The sequence below is a fragment of the Bombus vosnesenskii genome, unplaced genomic scaffold (genome assembly GCF_011952255.1).
Source record: "Bombus vosnesenskii isolate JDL3184/JDL3185 unplaced genomic scaffold, Bvos_JDL3184-5_v1.1 scf7180000013316, whole genome shotgun sequence".
Classification (NCBI taxonomy): Eukaryota; Metazoa; Arthropoda; class Insecta; order Hymenoptera; family Apidae; genus Bombus; species Bombus vosnesenskii.
The window spans coordinates 4233411-4254098 of record NW_022882962.1 but is presented as its reverse complement, the minus strand read 5'-3'; the positions used below and the strand labels follow the sequence as shown (position 1 = coordinate 4254098).

Here is a 20688-nt window from a genome sequence, read left to right as displayed (position 1 = left end):
TGAACACTTTTGTCAATTTGTAATAACGTTAAGTATAATTATCGAATAATGGTGAATTATTAACTAGAGGCAACATTTACTACCCTTTTATGGGATCTGAAGGAATATAAATTTTAATTTCCTATTAAACGAAATAGAAATATTCTATTTTACTATCCCATTTATAAATGTTATCGTTTGTCAAGGTTCGACAATTGGCGAGTTTTCGTGAGTGTCAGTTCTAGCTTTTAAATGTTTGAAGAAAGTTTTATTAAGAATAGAAATAATTACACGTGACTATAGCGATTATAAAGAACAAAATATCCAACTACCTTTGAACAGTGCTGTATTTGTCGTACGTTTTCAGTTGGATCGGATCTCGCGATCCTTATCGTTATTATCAAATTTAATATCCTATTGCATTAATTAATCCAGTTCAGGTATCAAACGAGACAACCGTGAATCATCGTACGTATACGATTTCGTTCGCTCTGTTGTTCGATTTTCCGCTGGTCCGTTATATTGCGAGTCCAGCTGACACACTAATCACTCGCATTACGTGTCCCTCGCTTTCCAACCTAGTAATAGACCAACCTAGAAACTCAATGCAGATTCGAAACTGGCTTGCCGCACGTGGAACTAGCCACGCAATTTATCTTTCCGCGTGGTTCCGTTTGAAATATTAGACGATATTAGGTGTATCGCGACGATTACGTTCATCAATTTGCAAACTTTGTTTCAGTTTTGTACTCATCGCGAATCGTCCGACAAAAAGGAATTCCCCACGTTCGCGAGAACCAGACCACCCGATACGCAAATCTCCAAGTCCGTCGTTTCCGTGCTGATGGCATTTAACTGGACGAAAGTAAGTAGAATAAGCCGCGATGCAAGGAGTCGTCAGACCGATCCGTAAATTTTAACAGATTTCATTTTAGAGTCTATACTCGATTCTATAGGTTTGCTTCCAAGTTAGCATAGGTTATGATTTTTCTTTTTTTCCTTTTTTTAATTCGTCCGAATATCGAGCAAAGTTTGGAATCGTCGCTACGCGTTTCACGGAACATAAGAATTTCGAAGAATATTGGCTTGGAATTCCTATGTCTTGAAATACTGTTGCTAGTAACGTGGAACGCTCGAAAATTACAAATTGGCAACATCCCTGTAGCTTCGTTTGTAACGTTTAGGTGACGTTCATGTACATGAACTCGACCCTGTTCGAATTTAACAAGATGTCAACGATCGCGGAGACGATTCTATCGTCGTTCGACTCTGCAGGTGTGACAGTGAACTTTCTTCGTTGTTGGGAAGAACCATATCACGTCACGCATATGACTAATCCGTTCCACAAACACGTCAGTGAAACATATCGGGAAACGCGAAGTGAGTATAAAACGACTTAGTAATTCGTAAGAGAAGAAAGGACGTAAAAATGGTGTTGCCTATCCAAGTTCGGCAAAACCTGCTTTTTTACTTTGCGACGATCGTCGTAACGGTGAAATGATTTTTAACGTTCCCTTTTTTTTTCAAATCACAAACGGCGTACCGTCTAAAATATAGTACCCGCAGTTTGATTTTTCATCGAGTTTGTGTAAGAGCACATTTGGAACACGAACGGTAGCCCGCATGTTACGATTGCAGAAATTTCGCGCGGTGAATAGATACGGCGCGTAAATTGCCTGATAACTCGATATACATTTAATTTTCTGTTAAAAATAGTCGTAAATTGACCTGCTTTGGCTATTAAAAGCAGCTACGGAGAAAGTTGATTACTCGAAGGCAAAAAGTAATTCTTGGATCATTAAAATTTCAAGTAAAGGAAGGAAAATAATCCCTGAAATTCGATCGTTGAGACAGTACGACGCTTTTGTTCCAGTTTACGTGATTCTAGGGAATTACTATGAACACATGGGACTGCTGATGGCTCTGGACGAAAGGAAGCTCTTGGAAAAAGGTATAAATCCGCTGTAACATAATCAGGTACATATACTAGAGAGCAGTGTCATTAGATCGTAGTCTAATATTCGTCTTCGAAGCTTTACTAAAACCATCCTGCTTGATCATCTCAAAAATACAATTATTCTTATTTGTCGCGCAAGCGATTCAGACCTTCGAGGAAAAAGAATTCATACGTTTTTCTTTTCTATCCGTATTTTCCACGCGAGTCATTCTAACGATCCTGTATAGATTTCTCATTAAATGCTCGTCCGCGGAGAAAAAAAGCATATCGCGTGAATTCGTGCCGCAGGCGAGTACTGGGTGGTCGGTGTCGATATCGAGCAATACGACGAGAAACGACCGGACAAGTACTTCCGTGGTTTATGGCAGAAGAAGACCAACTCGTCGATCCTGAAAGCGTATCGCAGCTACTTCAGCGTGGTAGCTAGCGCTCCAATTTACTCGAAGAATTTTACACGAATGGTGAATCAGTACAGGCAAAAGCATCCATTTTATTTCACCAATCCACTGGCGAACATGGGTGGAATTATTCAGGTGACTATCATAATCACATACCTCGAGAAATTGTCATTTCGATAATGGAAACGCCTCGACGTTACTAATTGTGGATATTTATGGAGATTCGAATTTTTACGGACGCAACTAACCAAATAAAACTGAGATAATAGAAAGTTTCGTTCTCCGAGGATTGCAAGGAACATTATACTTTCGATATTTTATATATTTGTTGCATATCGTGCGTGTTCTCCGCGATGTTTTATTAGGTTGTCCGAAAAGTATCTTTCTTTCGTAAACGTGTTTTTTACAACAGTGCACCTTCGTACAAACGTGAAACCAAGTGAGTGAAATGTCGCGGTGTTTATCTGAACAGAACAAAATGGATGGTACGTAATTCGACAAAACAATATAAAATAAAAAACGTCGTGCGTCTATTTTCGAACAACCTAATATGTTGAAATTTCCATAAAGACATAAAGACCCACGATCTATTATTCGACGTCGAACACTATGAAATCCATGACGTCGATTATTTAGTTTCTATGTCCGAAGATATCACATTGCTATCTTTCTTCTTGAAACATATGAAATTCTGCATCATCTTTCTCGTATTATAATTTTCATAACGCAATAAGCCACGGATAAAAATAATTCCCATCGATCCATGACATTTATACAATTTCTTCGCCATTCGACGCAAATGGAAAAGCATCTTCCACTCTTAAACGTAATCGTTTGTTTGTGTTATAAGGCAGATCGTGCCAGAAACGGCGTATCTGTACGACGCGGTGCATCTGTACGAAAGATCGCTGCTAAAAGCTCTGGACGAGAATCGAGACCCTCGAAACGGCCGTGAAATGGTGGCGACTCTTTACGGCGTTCACTATCGAAGCGCCATGGGGTACGTACAAGAAAAAGAGAAAAGACGAGGTGGGTCAGGAATCGGCTGTTTATCGCGCCGGTTTACGATATGTAAATCAGTTTCGTGGCGGGACGATCTCGCGGCGCGAAAAGTACGCCGAAAATGGCCGACTCGTACTTGGACGATGTATCTTCGACGAAGTGATTACCGTTTGCATATCGTAATCGGGTGGACGAAGATGAAAACGAGGCAATTCGTCGTTCTTTGCATGTTTCGACGAAAACCTAGCCGTTTAACGATCAAAGAAATAATTATGCAGATTCTGCGACTTTTGAGGATAAAACTAGAGATTAGAACGACGTTTATCTTGTTTCTAGATGACGTAAAGTAATTTATTTGTTATGCAGAAATACGAATGCGTCGATAAACATAACCGTAAATAGCGCCCATAAGAAATATTTTACGACGATTCTACGATATTCTCGTGAACGCTACTTGTAACAAAGTTACCAATTGTTTTCGAAACTTACAGAAATATTTTACGATCCTTCCTAGTAAAAACGTTCTATCGATTTTCTACTAAAATTTTGATCGTTGCGCGTTCTATAAAATTTAATCGAGTTCGATAAAGTTGGAAAGTTAGAGCAGCTGTTATTTCTAACGGCGATTTATCCGACAGATCGTGGTGATATTAATCGTGGAATTCGAGAAGGGGATACGAGATCACCTGAATCACCGTGGAAATATTTACGTCTGTGCGTAAGACGGTTTAAAGTACACGAGGCAAATAAAGCAGAGACGGCGGTTATTACGATGACGCAAGCGTCTAGAATGATAATTGACACTACGAAATAATTAAGGCTTTCACGCGGCTATCCTTGCTCTCGGATTCTCGTAATTTTCCTCCTCTCTTAAAATAATCGATGCTCGTATCTCCGCTATCCAATATCGTGGAATAATTGCTTGCATAATATTTCGTTATACCGTTTGACGAGTAACGAACTGCAAAATTAATAACGAGCGAAAGAGAAACGACGGTATAAAAATTGACGGGAAATAACGCTTCACGGGTTTCTTTGCGCAATTTACGAGGACTTTTAGCGCGCGTAAAGCGCGCGTTACGACGCCTGCCTGTTGCATGATATATCGTCTGTACAGATACATGGTCTACATGGACGAAAACGGAGACGCTGAAGGCAATTACACTCTGATTGCTCTGGACAATCGACCGACAAAGGGACACGGTTTATACCCTATAGCTTACTTTGTGGGAAAAGAGAACGGCACGAATCTGCCAGTAAGACGTTAACTGATTTTTTAACCATGCCTTTTTCTTACCGGCCACGTTCCATTGGTTTCGTTTATCGATTCACGTTTCACTTACAGAAACTTCGATTGACAAGGGATATTTCGTGGATCGGTGACGGGCCGCCCATCGCCGAGCCTCATTGCGGTTACCACGGTGAAAAATGCACTTGTACGTATACGACCATCTTTTTTATCGTTTCTGGTTTCGTCAATGGTAGCGATAAATCAATTTTTCGTGACATTTGATCGAGAAAAAAGAGGGAAATAAAGTGAAAGCAAAGAGGTAACGAACAACGTGTTCGGTTTCAAGCGGTAAGACATAATGTTTCCCTTCGATAATCGAAACTTTTGAGCTCGTGAAAATGCGATCAGGCTAGAGGGTCTTGGTTCTCCTTCGAATTACCATTCGTCAGCTTTCTCCGGTACCTTTAAGGCCGATCGTTCGAAAATACATCATAAAGTTCGCCGGTCCGATCTTCAAATTTACATATGTAAATCTGTCCGAGAGGGAAGAAGGAGGGGGAGGGCAGCTTTTGCCCTTCCTACCCGCCGATATCTTTTTCGTTTCCTTTAATTGAGATCGAATACATATCTCGACCACGTAACTGCGATTACGGATTATGCAACGAAACACAGTCGGCACGGTCGTGACCGATTTAAACGCTGCTGAACACGAGACGTTGAACGAGGGAGTACAATTAAAAAAGAATCGAATGGAGCGAGCATCTCTGACCCGAATATTCGAAACGATCGAATCGATGGTTCGTTTATTTAAAAAAGAATCAATAATAATAATGAAAAGGAAGCCACGGATAAGATCGCCGTAGACCAGAATATCGTGACTATATAGACTGGAATATCGTGGACACTATAAAACTATAGAACTGTAGAAACGTGGAACCGTAGAGCTATGTATAGAACTATAAATTGCAGAACTTTGAAAGTACAGAGATATTGCATAGAACAATCGGTTACGATAACAATAGAAAAATATCTGGAACAGATTGGCCACTTACGATCAAATCGTTTAGCTCACACGGGAGAAATCATGGGCGGTATAGCCGGCGGATTTCTGTTGATTATCATGGCGGTGCTACTGGTGCTATACAGAAACTGGAAGTACGAGCAGGAACTGGATTCCCTACTCTGGAAGGTGAACTACAAAGACATTCAGATCAAAGAGAAGAAAGACGAGTCGTCGGGAGCCAATGAGGCGCCTACCAAATGCAATTCCAAGGTAAATGCCTGGCTTCGTTCTCTGTGTCGTCTTATACCAATTCTCTGTTATTCCCGTCATTTCCCTCGATCCAATTGATCCTGGGACTTTCGAAGCTCCACGTTATTCCGCTATCAAATCCCGCATAATACTCTTGCGCTTCTTATACAATGAGACCGACTGTGAGATCTTAGCAATCTGCTTATTCTATTATAAATTAAAAATTACATACGTGGTAAGATTAGATAACTATAATACCTTACAATGTAGTGAAGTTTCTGTATTTTTTTTTTAATAAACGTTTAAACAATACCTAGCAACGTCTTTTTTTAACGAGAGAAATAATTTTCCCGGATAGACAACGACGCAGCCTATTGTGAGAACCAGCCAAGTTTCTCTCAGCTCGAACCCAGATGCTGATTTTCGTTACTCGATGATTTACACGCAAATTGGTGTTTATAAGGGGCGGATATTCGCCGTAAAGAAAGTTCGGAAGAAATCGATCGAAATTACACGGGAGATGAAGAAAGAGCTGAAAGTGGTAAGTATAGGACGAGCTCGAATGGATCGCTTAAATCGCGTTTACATTAGCCAACTATTGGTCGGCTGACTGGGTCGATCGACATCCAGCGTATACGTAACATCAATCAAACTCTGTCTTTCGATCGAACGATTTCTGATCGTTCGATAAGAAATTGTCCGTTCGTCTGTTATCGAGCCCTCGTGCGATAATTTAGCAACCAACAGTAACAACGATTGGTAAATCGACAAATTATAAGTTGTAGATCGTATATAAGTTTATCGTTTCTTAGTGTATCGTTTCTTACAATTTATAAAATTAATTTGCAAAATTCTCCTTGTTTCATTACCGATTACATCAGGTTGTCCCAAAAATGTCTTTAAAACCTAATCTGTCAAATGCTGTGGTCTTAATAGAACAAAATGGATCAGACGTGATTCAATAAAATAATATAAAACAAAATATGTTGTGCATCTATTGCTTTCTTGTAAAGCGAAAGAAACTTTTCGGACAACCTAATATTGGAAACTTGTAACTCGTAAACTTTCGCTAACAATGTTAGTTTATTAGGCGGATGAGGTCCTTCTCGAATAACTGAGCTAATATTGTTAGAGCTGCGGTAGAAGCTTGTGGTTTTAACTATAGTTCGTGTCAATACTGGAAAATTAGTCTCGCGTGCACGAATCTATAATGCCAGATATATATCTTAAATATATTCGATTAGATCATAAACAGGATACATACTACGATTCAGTCGACCAAAAGTTATTTAACCTGTGGCCTCGAGAACATCGAAACCCAATATGCCGATCCATGTACAAATTAATGATCGTTTCTCTAGATGCGAGACTTGCGACACGATAATTTGAACGCTTTCATCGGAGCCTGTACCGATCCACCGAACATATGCATCGTCGTGGAGTATTGTGCTCGTGGCAGTCTCAAGGTAATTACTTGGACAGTTTATAATTAAGTAGACGAAACGTTCGCAATTCCTCGGTATAATTTTCTCGTCTTTTTTTTTTTCTCGCAGGATATCTTGGAGAACGAGGACATGAAGCTGGATAATATGTTCATGGCGTCCTTAGTCGGAGATATAATCAGGGTACGTATCGTTCGAGAATCGACAAACTCTTTTGTCCAAAAAGGATCAACGAGAAAGGAAATTTTGTCGCGAGAAACCTTCGAATAACGTTTTGTGTTACGACGGTTCGCACAGAGAAGTAGTCGAGACAGTGAAATATAATTTTTCATATCGAAATCCCAATCGATCGTTGAAACTTTCCCTATCCTCGCGAAAACCCGTTGAAACTTCTCGTACTCGTACGATGTTATCGAGAGTTTCGGGTTATATCTTCTGAGAATTTCGCGTATTCAACCAGACGAGTGCAATTGATCCCAGAATCGTCGCCTTTGATAGAATTCACTGTCCACAAGTTTGCTACTGCTTGTACGCTTTCCAGGGGATGATCTATCTGCACGAGTCCGTCATAAAATTTCACGGTTCGCTGAGTACGTCGAACTGCTTGGTGGATTCTCGATGGGTTGTAAAGCTGGCGGACTTTGGATTGCACGAATTCAAGAAGGACGCCGAGTGTGAGCCGTGTGACGTCATGAAGAAGTATCACGGTAATTCATCGAACAGATAATTTATGAATTTTTTGAAAAAAGACGCGATGTATCTATGACTAGTCATAGGACAAACATATATTTACGGTAATATGGACAAATTTTCGAAAAGATTGACTTCAACTAGAACTATGTAAAACTTCTGCAATTTGCTCAATGAATTTTATGTCGTGGGCCTTTCTTTACAAAGTTCTTTCATTTATGAATCGCATTTGTCTTGGATAACGATACAATTAAAGTTCAAATTCCACAGGTTTGCTATATCGAGCACCCGAACTATTACGATCGACGAAAAGCCAAGAGCCAGTCGTGCGAGATTATCAAAGAGGAGACGTTTATTCTTTCGCTATAGTGTTGTACGAACTTCAAGGGAGACACGGCCCTTTCGGAATCACGGAATTAACCCCTTCGGAGATATTGAAGAAAGTAATCGCGAGAGAACCGGATACAGAACCGTTCAGGTATTATCGTTATAGTCGCGGTCTGTCGACGGCAGAAGATACTTAAATTTTATGTGCTTTTGTTTTCACCCTGTCAGCTACTCTGTTTTCCTTGAATTATCTCAGACCACCGTTGAACCAGTTGGAGAACTGTTTCCATTTCGTGCGCGCTTGTCTGATGGAGTGCTGGGCCGAGGATCCTGAGACTCGACCAGACTTCAAGATCGTTAGAAACAAACTGAGACCTTTGAGAAAGGGCATGTAAGTTTGAATATCTTAACCCTTATTTTATAGCGATAAAGCGAAGAGTCGATTCTACGTGATAATTACATTTACTTACATAACTTGAGAATATAAATTCTCTGAAATTTAAATTCGCCGATATCCTTGTTAAATCGATGAAAGATCCTAGAAATATAAGTATTTGAAGTTAATATCGATAAGCGAGGATTAATAAGCGTAAATTAGAAAGCAACAAAGGCGAAATATCTGCACGAGTGAGAATATACCCAGCGTTTGCCATTTTAATTTCACTTGATAAAATAAATTTATTTTTATTTAATTCCAATTGTTAAAATAAAGCAAGATAAATAAACGAAAGAGAGTAAAAGTTGGAATAACTTAAAGATATGCTTTTCTCAGGAAGCCAAACATATTTGACAACATGATGGCCATGATGGAGAAATACGCGAATAATCTGGAAGCGCTGGTCGACGAACGAACGGACCAATTAACGGAGGAGAAGAAAAAGACAGGTTGCTCGACGTTCCATAAAATGCCACTCAATTAAAACGCTATCACGTTTCCTTCAAATTATATTACACGAAATTTTATCTTTCAGACGCGTTGCTGTACGAAATGCTACCGCGTTACGTGGCAGAGCAATTGAAACGGGGACACAAAGTTGAAGCTGAAAGCTTCGATAGCGTTACAATTTACTTCAGCGACATTGTCGGCTTCACCGCCATGTCTGCCGAAAGCACACCATTGCAGGTAATTTCTACCGGAATATTTCGAAATTTACGAACTACTTGCATTTTTGTATCGTATGATATCGATATTAAAATAATTATACCGGTACTGAGGAACATTTGCAACGTTAAATATCAATATCAACGTAAATATTAGCATATCAATTTCAAACGAATTTATTTCACTCGCAGGTGGTAGATTTTCTGAACGATTTGTACACCTGTTTCGATTCGACGATAGAAAATTACGACGTCTACAAAGTGGAAACTATCGGTGATGCTTACATGGTGGTAAGTAAACAAAGCATCTAAACGTGATACAGGATCCTGAATTATACTCCTTTCGACAGGTAAGCGGTTTACCAATTCGAAACGGTATTCAGCACGCAGGAGAAATAGCTAGTATGTCCTTGTGCCTCCTAGAAGCCGTAAAACAATTTACAATTCGACACAGGCCGCTGGATAAGCTGCAACTACGAATTGGAATACATTCCGGTTAGTTCAGTGAAAAAACATCGATGTACGATTTTAGATCGTGCCAAATACAACTAATCCACTTTTATTTCTCACCTAGGTCCCGTGTGCGCCGGTGTGGTCGGCCTAAAAATGCCACGTTATTGTCTATTTGGTGATACCGTGAACACTGCTAGCCGCATGGAATCCACTGGATCTGGTAAGTAATTATTAATTTGCATCGAGAGAGAAAGAAAGAAGGTCGTAGCTTTGGATATAATTTCCTGATGCGTCTGCTCGATATTAGGACTTCGAAATGATTCTTCCATTTTACATATTCCCTACTGTTACGTCGATCGCATTCTTATGAAAAAAGAAATACAACTTCGAGGTTTGCAGTGAATATGTTATATTAGTGTAGGATCTTTATTACGTTTATTTATAATAAATGGATCAAACAGATGTTAATTAAACAGGAAACGAGGGTTGTTTAACGTGAACTAATCACAATAACGTATTATAATTAAGACAACTAGATATTAGATGGACAGTTAATTCGTTTTCGTCCCTTGGCAACCCCTTGCTTTTTGTCTTAGCCTCGTGTCTTTTGTCTTAGCTCCACCACGCACATGACCCGCAACCGCTTGTTTATAATTCGCCCGACACCCCCCAGGCTCGTCGTCCACGATATTACATTAGTATCTCGTGAATTTTCTCTGATATATGTAAACTTTGACGCTTCACATTGCTGAATATTGGTATCATTGCATCACACGTTCGATATCCTCTGCTTTTCAGCTTTAAAAATCCACTGCAGCAGAGAAACGAAGGAACTTCTGGACCAAGTTGGAGGTTTCAAAATAGTAGAAAGAGGGTTGGTCTCCATGAAGGGCAAGGGCGAGCGTTTAACCTACTGGCTGATCGGCGAAGACCCGATCCTGCGAGAAGAACGAAGCAGGGAACGGGAGAATCGAAGAAACGGTTACGCCAGAAACAATTCCAACCCTCTGATACCACGAAGCTCTCTTAAAAACAAATCTCTCGTAAGATCAACCTTCATGAGGTGCTCGAGCGAATCACCGAAACGATTACGCTTTGCCAGCTCGGATCAACTGAACCAGAAGTGTTCTGGAGCGAACAGTCAGCTAGAGTCTATCGTCGACAACAGTCCGTGCAAGCCGAAAAGGTCTTGCTCGACGAGGCCTTCGTGCGTGGATAACTGGAGATCCTCCAGCAACTCGTGTCCGTGCGTGGAGAAATTGTGCGAACAAGAAACGCAAATCGACGTGAAAGATCTAACGCGGCATCGATCTGACGCGAACAATTCGCCGCTACGATCGAACTGGACGATCGGTAACGAGCCTTATTTCCCGCGTGCAGGGGTCAAGAATTTTCGGCTTGGGCCGGTCGGGATCGCGCAGACAACCTGCAGATCCGCGCCCAGCAGCCCGAGGCACAGTACTCTGATCTTAAATTGTCAGAAACGAGCGGCGCAGTCGAACGAGGAGATAGACGGATGGGACGCTACCACGCCACTGATTTATTATCCGGGAGGACGATTGGATTAAGGAGCTGCCTGCCTGGCCACGAGTGCAGCTCCTATCTCGAGTCGGTTTGGAGCGCGCGATGTCAACGCAACATCGAGGTGATTTAGTCGTCGAGGATCGAATCAGTGCTCGATTATATGTATATCGAAGTTTTGATTGTTCGTGTTGAGAGACGGGAGCGATGAAAGATCGAAGAGTTAAGGTGAAGAGTTCAAGTGAGAGTAAAGTTTGATTGGTGCGATTAATTTAATGGGGAACCATGGTTGTTTTCGATGAATGAAAGTCGTCGTGCGAAGCTCGAATGGCTGAACAGCGCGATGCTTCGATAATTGCGGAAACTCGAAGGATAAGGAGGTAGGAATTGATTGGAATTTTCTTCGATTTATCATAGTATTCGATAACTAGGCCAAGTTCTGGTTCTAACGATTCGACAATCACGTTCCGTTGTTATTAATCGATAATTTTAACCTAACGATTACACACAGACTGCAATTGGTCGATTAACGAGTTCACTCGTCGAGCGACCATTCGTTTTCCAATATGATTTCCCCCTGGCTCGCAGTACACGATGTACCAAAGCACACCGTACGTACAAACGAGATACCCAACAGATGTATTTATACATTATTTATAGCATACGTAACTCGTGCACGGAAATCAACGCGCCATAACGGTATATTCCACGCATTAGCTTAGACAATCAAGAAGGCTCGTGCTTTTTATTCTATATAAGTGTCCTCTAGTCAATTTATTTTAATTTTACGCACCGTTCAGTTCTTACGACGCGACCGATCGAATATTCATGCGGCGTTTGCAATAAAAAAAAAACGTTTCTACACGAAGTTATCCACGAGACAGTGGAAATTCGATGAAATCGTACGATAACAACGCGAGCTATGTTCTTTACTGCCGGCACGTAGTACTTAAGACGATTATTTATGGAGTAATATATACACACATAATATATATACATATATAACATAAACGACCGAAGAGACTCGCTGCTTCAAGTTCTTTCGATAATGCGTATCGTGTAATTAAGGAATCGATCTATCGTAAGCACGGTACGAAAAACATGTGTAAGTTTATTATTCTTCTTGAAATAAAGAAATCATTAATAAATCGTTTGTCTGACGATAGTACTTAGATTGTTGTCAAAGCCGAAGTACACGAATTTCCTTATAAACACAATGGATATCGAGCAAACACACAGTGATTCGAGATAATTTCGCGGTATTGACTGAGATCTGGTTGTTGCACGTAAGTGCAATGGCATGAAGCGTGTACGAGCGAGCGGGCGCACGAGCACGATGCGTGATGAAACGGCGCCGATAACGCACCAAGATCCATTAAATTATTAGCATCGAAGAAATTAATTGAAGGCAAAACGGTGATTGCACGCGTTCTCTTGCATCTGCTGCTGTTTTATCTGCCGCTGCGCGGCTCGCGGATTTGTCGTGAAAAATTGGAAAATATCGATCAAAGTCGACCACGTCTGTGACTACAACGAATGAACCAAGTAACATCCGCGATTATAAAATTAACCGACGACACGCGGTTTACCAATTGCATCAGTGAAGCGTTTCACCGCGAGGGAAAAGTTCGTAGTCGCGCGGTAACGATCGCGCCGATGAAAGTCCAGTTGCGGTCTTTCAGGGACATTAATCGCTCGCGTACATGCGCGTGATTCATTTACGCGGAGAACATCGTCGATAGAGATTCGTTTCGATTTACAGTTAACAGGTTGATGTTAGAAAGTTCCGCTCGAATGGGACAACGATAGGGGAGGCCAGTACGTTTGAATATGCATACCAGCGACGTTCCATTCCTTTTTAATAATCTAATGGGTACTGTTACGTTTATTTATATATCGAGCAAGTCGAACTCGAGGATCAGTCGTGCCTCCCGATCGCGAAAACTATAACTAATGCCGTTAGTGGCTCGTCAGCTAACTAAACTCTTCGTTACTTTAATTTGCACGTCTCGTTACGTGCGTCTTCGTAACACGTGATCGCGATACGCCACGGTTCTCACTCTCTGCTTAAGTGTGAAACGCTCGTGCAAATACTAGAATGACTTCTGAATTTATTGCGCCATTTACTATTCGGCGTCTTTCGCAAACCCGATAGAGCAAATGAATAGTAAGCTCGCGGAGAAAATTCTTCCAGTCGTTTCCCCGTGTTCCCCTCGAAGGCAAACGTGTAAACGACAACGTTTCAACCTTCGTATTCCTCAAAACGCTATTTCTATTCTCGTTTACCGGTAACGAGCTCCAAGCCGATCCTTATACTTACAAAGCTTACCAAAGAGACCAAAGGACGAACGTTTGGTATAATACATACGACGTAGGAATCGAACACCCTGTATAACGAGGCGACTCTTATACACAGAATAGGGTACTATCTTATTTACGGTGAAGTGGTTGTCGGCCAACTTAGAGGAGCGGCCATCATTCAATCAAGCCGGACAATTTAAACAGCCTGATTCACGCAGCGAAATCATTTAATATTTGACGTCAAGCACGATTATCGTATAACGGTGCGTAATGGCCGATTGTTTATACAGGTTGCAAGCGGCGCCGCAATTTTCAAATGGTGTATCTGCCTCCTGAGAACGAGATGTTGTTGAACGTTGTCGGACGGAGCAATGTTGCAAAATGATCCGTCATTAGCGGCGGACACAAGTGACGAGTACAATTACTCTTCAACCATTTACTGCTAATAGGCGAGCAAACCGAAGAAGAGAAAAAGAATTCATTGCCTCGTACCCTCCCCCTCCTCTCTTCAGCTCGTCTCTTCGCCCCTTTGTACATCGATGAACCATGCTCGTCGTACAAATTCATGCAAATCCCACGCACGTATAATTCCAAATTATTCTGTAACCTCGTATTCATTCGCTTAAATATTAATCGCGTCGGCGACGCTGTATTATTTCGACTTCACGCTCGGTCGAACGCGAACGGTCTCTCCGTAGAGCGTACTTTTATTAGGTTCTCCTTCTGCCAGCCTGTGTTTCTATTTATAGACACGGAATTATCTTCATCCGCCGTAGAACAATACGTTCAGAGTGGTAAAAAATTTTGATAGGAGAATGCTAATCTACGCGGTTCATCGTTGTCGTTCTCGAATGAAAAGGAGCGGCTCGATTACCAGCAATTAGATCATCGTTGTTGCGCGTACAGACATACGCGATTAGAAACGACACAGAAGGGGAGGAGAGATTTGCGATAGAATAAAATTCCATTTTGGCGCGAAACGAACAAGTCACAAGGAAAATAACAACTTCGTTCGTAGGAATTTCGTTTACTCGAACACAATTTTTGACTTTACTGTCCGATTAATATTCGTTGATCGAATCTCCCGCTACAACTCTTCTCTTATACAACGTCATTTATTACACAAACGAAAAATAGCTAATGGGGTAAATCAATGAACTCTCATTATACGCATCCTTACTGTACCACGTTCTTTTGTTTCTATAGATTGGCACTTATCCCATCGTCGTTGTCATATCTTTTCACAACTTTGCACTAAATAAAATTTCGTTATAGCGGAAGAAGGACGGACTATTTTATTGAATGAAATCTATCGCATTTTCTTGATGGAAGTTCTCCTGCCAACGGGTTACTCACAATCGGTGTAGCGTGTTGCATCTTTCTACAAGGTACCGCACCTGTGGCTCAAACGACCTGTTGTCCACGCACACGCGGTTACTTTACATAAGATATGCGCAAGCTTAGACCGAGCTGAAAATAAACTCGTCGCGATTCGACACGTTCGATCGTGAGGCTACGTTCGTTGTCATTTAACCTGATTTCCATCGGCACGATTCGCGACTCGCCGACCAAGCCAGCTCGAATGCCTCGCGTGCCTTTTCCGCGATAAATCTCTTCCCTATGATCGCGAAATTATCCGACAAGTCAACGAAACTGGTACAACGAGATCAAAACAAACTCACGTTTCAACAACAGGGAAAAGAAATCATATCCGATCTTTTCTAATATACTTCAAAGTATACTCGACGAACATCTCCCGCTAACAAATTGTTCGATATTTTAATTAAAACACGACAACGTCTATAATCGTGTAAAACGTACGACCTTTCGTCAATTTGCTTTTTAATTATCGTCGAATTAATCCCAAATGAGAATCGCGTTTAACGGAACAACGGAGACGAATCCGCGAAAAGTAACGCGGAGCAGATAGTGGGCAGGTTCTTACCTTGATAATGTACTTGTAATTAGGCAGCCGTGTTCCCTTACTGACTCACACACGTCATCGATCAACTAACTATTTTCGATAAAAACCCAAACAGAGTGAACGTTCGGATGGATTTCTGAGTTAAGCACATTCAGATGCTCGTAAATTATGTATTTGAATATATATATATATGTATATATAATTAGTATAAACATTTTACATACATTCATAATGACCATAACAGCATCCTTTTTACTATCCATGAAAAAAATCCTTCTGAAATCAGGTTGTTTGAACTTAATCGACTTGAACTCGACTAACTTGAACAGTTCGAACGCGACTTAAAAGTACAAGAGCGATGAAATGTCAGGAAATAAGCCTGAGACAACGTGGAAGAAAAAAATGTTGCTGCTGGCGACGGAGGCCGCAAAAGTTACACGCTCCCTGTGCACGCTAGATTGTACGCGCCGAGCGGCGAGTGTTGACACTCACGGGGAAAAAGATAAGATAGCAACTGTTTTACCAGCCAATCGCCGCTTCTGTGCGTCGTCGTCTACGTCACTGTTGCTAACTGTGGTTGTGTACACAAGTACACAGGTCTGTATTCAATTGAGATTTCTGCTTTCCGAATAGTGCGATCTCCGGCTGAAAACGTCGCGAAAACAAGGCGCATCGGACAAACACTCGTTGAAAGAAGAATTCCACCGACCGACCATAAACGATCGGCCCGAACGGTGAAATCCAAAATCGTGTTACCTCGCGGCACAGGGCGGAAAGAATTTTATCGCGAGTGCAGAAAGTGACGCTGCAACATTGGAAAATTTATAGGAAGATAGCGGGAGGAAGAGAGGTACAAACGAACTCGGCCGAGAAATTAATTGAACGAGATAGGGGGACGGTCTGTTGCTTCAAGAAGGAGGCATGACCATCTTTCGCGCGAGAATCTTTTACTTTGACCACTATAGTCCGACTTCGAACACAAACTAAATCGTACAGAGAAACATTTATTACCATAAATTAGATAAACACGGGAGAACTCTACGAGAGAATTTTCAATTGGTATAAATTTAGTGGGAAAAGGGAAAGATAGAAAATCTAGTTAAATTGGAGACAAGAAGCTATCTATCGAAACTTTTATGTTTTGATATCTCGTTTATCGGACGCTACTTTCTCTGCAACGTAACGCATTGCATTATCGTTCGTATTTACGCGCATACAGCAGAGCACGTGCATTAACAGTGTACGCGCGTAATAAAGGCATTCGTGCGCTACGCTATTACATCCTACGTTAATGTACGAACAATCGTAAGTTAGCATGTTCACGGTATGCACTTGCGCTCGTTGGAAATTTTGCATACTGATACATAATAATAAGTACTAGAAAATTATGGCAATTAACTTGCGACCAGTCAATTAGCTGTTGAAAAACGTTGACATTCCTTGTCTGGTAGAAAAAAAAAGGAAAAGAGAGGAAAGAAAGGAAATTCGTATGGTAGAACGATTACAGTAGCGAGAAAATATGGTAGGTATGCATTCCGTGCTGATAAAACGCGCAGCTTTCACTATCAATCGCGGTTACAGTACGTAACCAGAAACCAAAGTGTCGGAGGAAATAAGTAAATACCACTAGGCCTCTTAACTTCGTCTTATAAACAAGATTACTTCCAGCCGACTACAGATTTGCAAACAATTAGAGTGTAAACTAGATCTTCGATGCGTTATTTCTCGCAACCTGTTGCACGCCACGAGCCTCGAAATTTTATACGGCTATTTTATTAAAAAACTGATGGTCATAAGCAAAGAAATGCTAATTCAAAACGTAGCATTTGTTCGAACAAAGAAATTATATTTTCGAGATGGTTAAGAACTGTGCGAGTCGTAAAGCTGTGCGTAAATTATAGTCCCCTCCTTGTGCGATCTTTGATTTATCAGTTTTATTTCATTCGAAAGCATTTTACGACTGGAAGGAAAGAAAGACACATAAATACATAAAAGTGCAGAATAGCAAGACGAATGTGATAACCGCGTGGTCGCGATAACGGCAAACTTTTGGCTTTCTAAAAATATCCTTAGCTCATTGTAAACTAATGACGAAACATCTACTCCTCTGTACCTCGTGTCGTCACCTAAACTCGCCTGTGATATAATTCATTTGACCCGGTGTGGCATTTTATTTGCTAACTAGATATCGTTGATGAAACTCGGCGCTCGATTTTTGCCAACGCTAGAGTTATAAAGTACGTATCTTGTTTCTTACGGATCATATATGTATAATTTTATTGAAATACAGTTGTAAAAATTTTATATGGAAATTTTGAGGAAATTTCAATTTTCGTTAATAAAAAATTATGATATCATAAAACAAGTGATAATTCAAACTTTAAGGGTTAGATTCGATTAATGGAAACGAACAATTTTAAGACAGTTACAGCGCCTTCTACATGCACAAAAAAGTACACTTTCGATAGAGACATCTATTTAAGGGGAATATTTTTTCCCGCCATAATCAGCGAGCTTTGATTAGCCTAAAAAGTGTTCCGATAACGTAACCAAGATCTAACGACGTGAACACATTCGAATCCCACGAATTCGATGAAAACGATATTAATATTTAGTAGGTCGTTGTGATTTCCAAATACGTACAAATTATCTGCTATAGTAAACATGCACTTACATTAATTCGCGTTCAGTCGGATCATGCTCGGCCTTGATAGTTGTTTGACACCGGTGGCTCGAGCGAGTACCATTGACTTCCGTTCGAAGGCTATAAAATTCCAAGACACGTATCACACTCATTCACCCACATTCGCGTCGATTTCGCGGTAATTTTTATGAGAAAAGCGAAAATAGTCGGCGAGTTTTTCGAAGATTCGGTGTACTGCCGATCTCGATCGGAGCGCCGCTCCGGTGCTGCCACCTGCACGCCGTACGGCGACACTAGACCCCTTCGGAATCATGTGTTCGTTCAGTATATTGCGGCCTCTGCTTGCGTACGGTTGTTTGTAAGAGTATAACGATTGGCTGTCTCGGTGGCGCGTTTCGTCTTCGTAAAACGAATCTGTGATTTCGTTGTGGATCGTGGATCGCGCGTATACCGATATAGCGTGTGGTGTTCGACGTTTCGTTGGCCGCGGGCAGTGCACGTATTTACACCACGTTCCGTGGGAAAAGGGCAAGGAAAAAAGACGAAAAAGAAAAACTTGGCGGATAGAAGTGCGTCGTCTTCGCGCCAGTAAAGGCGTCCTTCCGCGTTCTCTCGTACGTAGACGAGCCGCGCGGCCAATCGTGCGAGTGGAGTGATTTTATTTTCCAACGAGTAGTGCCTGACGAAGGACGGAAATAACTGTTAAGTGAAGTTCCTCGACTTTTCGCGATCGGTCAACGAAAGACCAGCAGGGATGACGAGGTAGCCCCCCATCCGCAGGATTGGATTACCATGCTGGACACGGCCACGAGTCGCAGGTAACAGAGAACCGTGTGCGCCCCGTGTGAAGACTCCCCACTCGCAGCTTCTTTCTCTTATCCTCTTCTTTCCTTACTTTCTTCGCTTCTCACTCCTGTCTCCTCTCTTTCTCATGTGGTACACACGTTGCTTTCTCTCTCTCTCGTGATCGCGAGAGGGAACCGGCGGGAATAGTGGTGCGATACGCGGTACACACGAGCGAATAGGACGGTTTCTAGCAGGCATTCGCTAGAGTAAACGATTGGATGAGCGCCAGCTGCTCAAAGGAAATTCCTTTGACAAAATTTCTCGAGTGTCACTCGATCTATACGCGCGCGTGTGGCAGCACTATGGTTTAATGACAATACCGATGGTTCAACGATGATTATATTATGATATGTACATACATATATATATATATATATATGTGTGTGTGTGCGTGTGTGTGTGTGTATATATATATAAAATAGATTCATTTTCTAGTAGTCCTCTGTACTTCAGCGGAAAGGTCGAATACTTAACAATAAGAAGGGCGCGTGTCAAATCTCTTATTCATGAGCATTATATACGTATTATATGTTCATGAATAATACTACATAGAGGAAGTGATAGCGCGTGCGAGGCCCCCTGACGCGGGTAAAGTGCATCGCGGCTGCTGCGACGACGTGTATAACGCGACAACAAATTTTTATGGAAGGCTGACACGCGCCTTGTGATGGAAATCTAAAATTTCTTTGTGCTCCCGGGCCCGTCATGTATTTCCGGAACGTGTATACATCGTGTTGACGCGTCTCTTCTACGTCAAACGTTCGTTCAGGAAATGAGCTAGCAAACGATTCGTGATTACGTTGTATAGTCTGACTACTAGTATTTTCGTTCTGTTGTGTACAAATACGTGTATATTTACCACATATATGTACGTTTAGGAATGCTGATTAATCGCATAGCGGTAAAAAGCTTCAGCAGAAAAAACATTTTAGAATACATATATATGTATACGCGTGCTCGTATTGGAAGGGTTCGATGTAGTATTTGCTCTCTCTCTCTCTCTCTCTTCCCCTCCCCCCTCTCTCTCTCTCTCTCTCTTTCTCTCTCGTAATCAGCGTATCGAAACAACGTATTTTCGTCGCTTGGCTCTGATACACGAATCTCTGACGTATAAGAGCAAACGAAATCAAGTTGCGGCTGCGACGACGCCACGGAACTTGAGAAATATACTAGAGCGACAACGTCTGATGTATCGCGTCCCAGGGTCCACCGTATTCTAACCGTTAACAGTTTACTTAACGAGCAGATAAGAGAGAACGTAGAGGAAAATTTCCATCGAGGCTTTCCGCGTTTCAACCCGCTCGCTTCTTCGTGCGCGGTGTATCATATATATATTTCTACTCTTGAATCAGTTCTGGTTTAGTATGTAACGCAGGTGTCATCGGTTTGTTGACTGTTTCTCGTTCGTCGAAGAGGATTCGAGGAAGATTAATATTTTTTCGAATTCACACGTGGCGTCGCTACGACCGAGCTGAGTCATAGTCGGTACTTTCGGACGTCAAAAAATTTCATTCGGTTGGTTATCGCTGTTTGCGCATGGTTTTAGACGACAATTTTATAGGAGTTAATGAAAATGTAAACAGTGCATGTTACACGATCCTAAACGATATCGCGAGCGTC

The 20688-nt window shown here is 41.4% G+C and overlaps 1 protein-coding gene across 4 annotated transcripts in view; it reads left to right on the top strand.

Annotated features, from left to right (window-relative positions):
• Window positions 1-20688, top strand: part of LOC117235535 (receptor-type guanylate cyclase Gyc76C-like) — a 100565-nt gene that overhangs the window by 12283 nt on the left and 67594 nt on the right. Inside the window, exons 5-24 of one of the 4 annotated variants that reach the window (XR_004493689.1) lie at window positions 722-844; window positions 1164-1359; window positions 1853-1930; window positions 2225-2469; window positions 3189-3334; window positions 4454-4592; window positions 4682-4772; window positions 5635-5840; window positions 6178-6360; window positions 7181-7285; window positions 7373-7444; window positions 7803-7968; window positions 8222-8429; window positions 8535-8669; window positions 9051-9163; window positions 9250-9401; window positions 9572-9670; window positions 9730-9874; window positions 9954-10052; window positions 10631-11733. The gene's annotated coding sequence lies outside the window, so the exon portion shown is untranslated. Of the gene's footprint in view, window positions 1-721; window positions 845-1163; window positions 1360-1852; window positions 1931-2224; window positions 2470-3188; window positions 3335-4453; window positions 4593-4681; window positions 4773-5634; window positions 5841-6177; window positions 6361-7180; window positions 7286-7372; window positions 7445-7802; window positions 7969-8221; window positions 8430-8534; window positions 8670-9050; window positions 9164-9249; window positions 9402-9571; window positions 9671-9729; window positions 9875-9953; window positions 10053-10630; window positions 11734-18528; window positions 19041-20688 lie in introns of those variants that run through there. The other 3 variants (XM_033497665.1, XM_033497667.1, XM_033497668.1) reach the window with 3 other exon arrangements.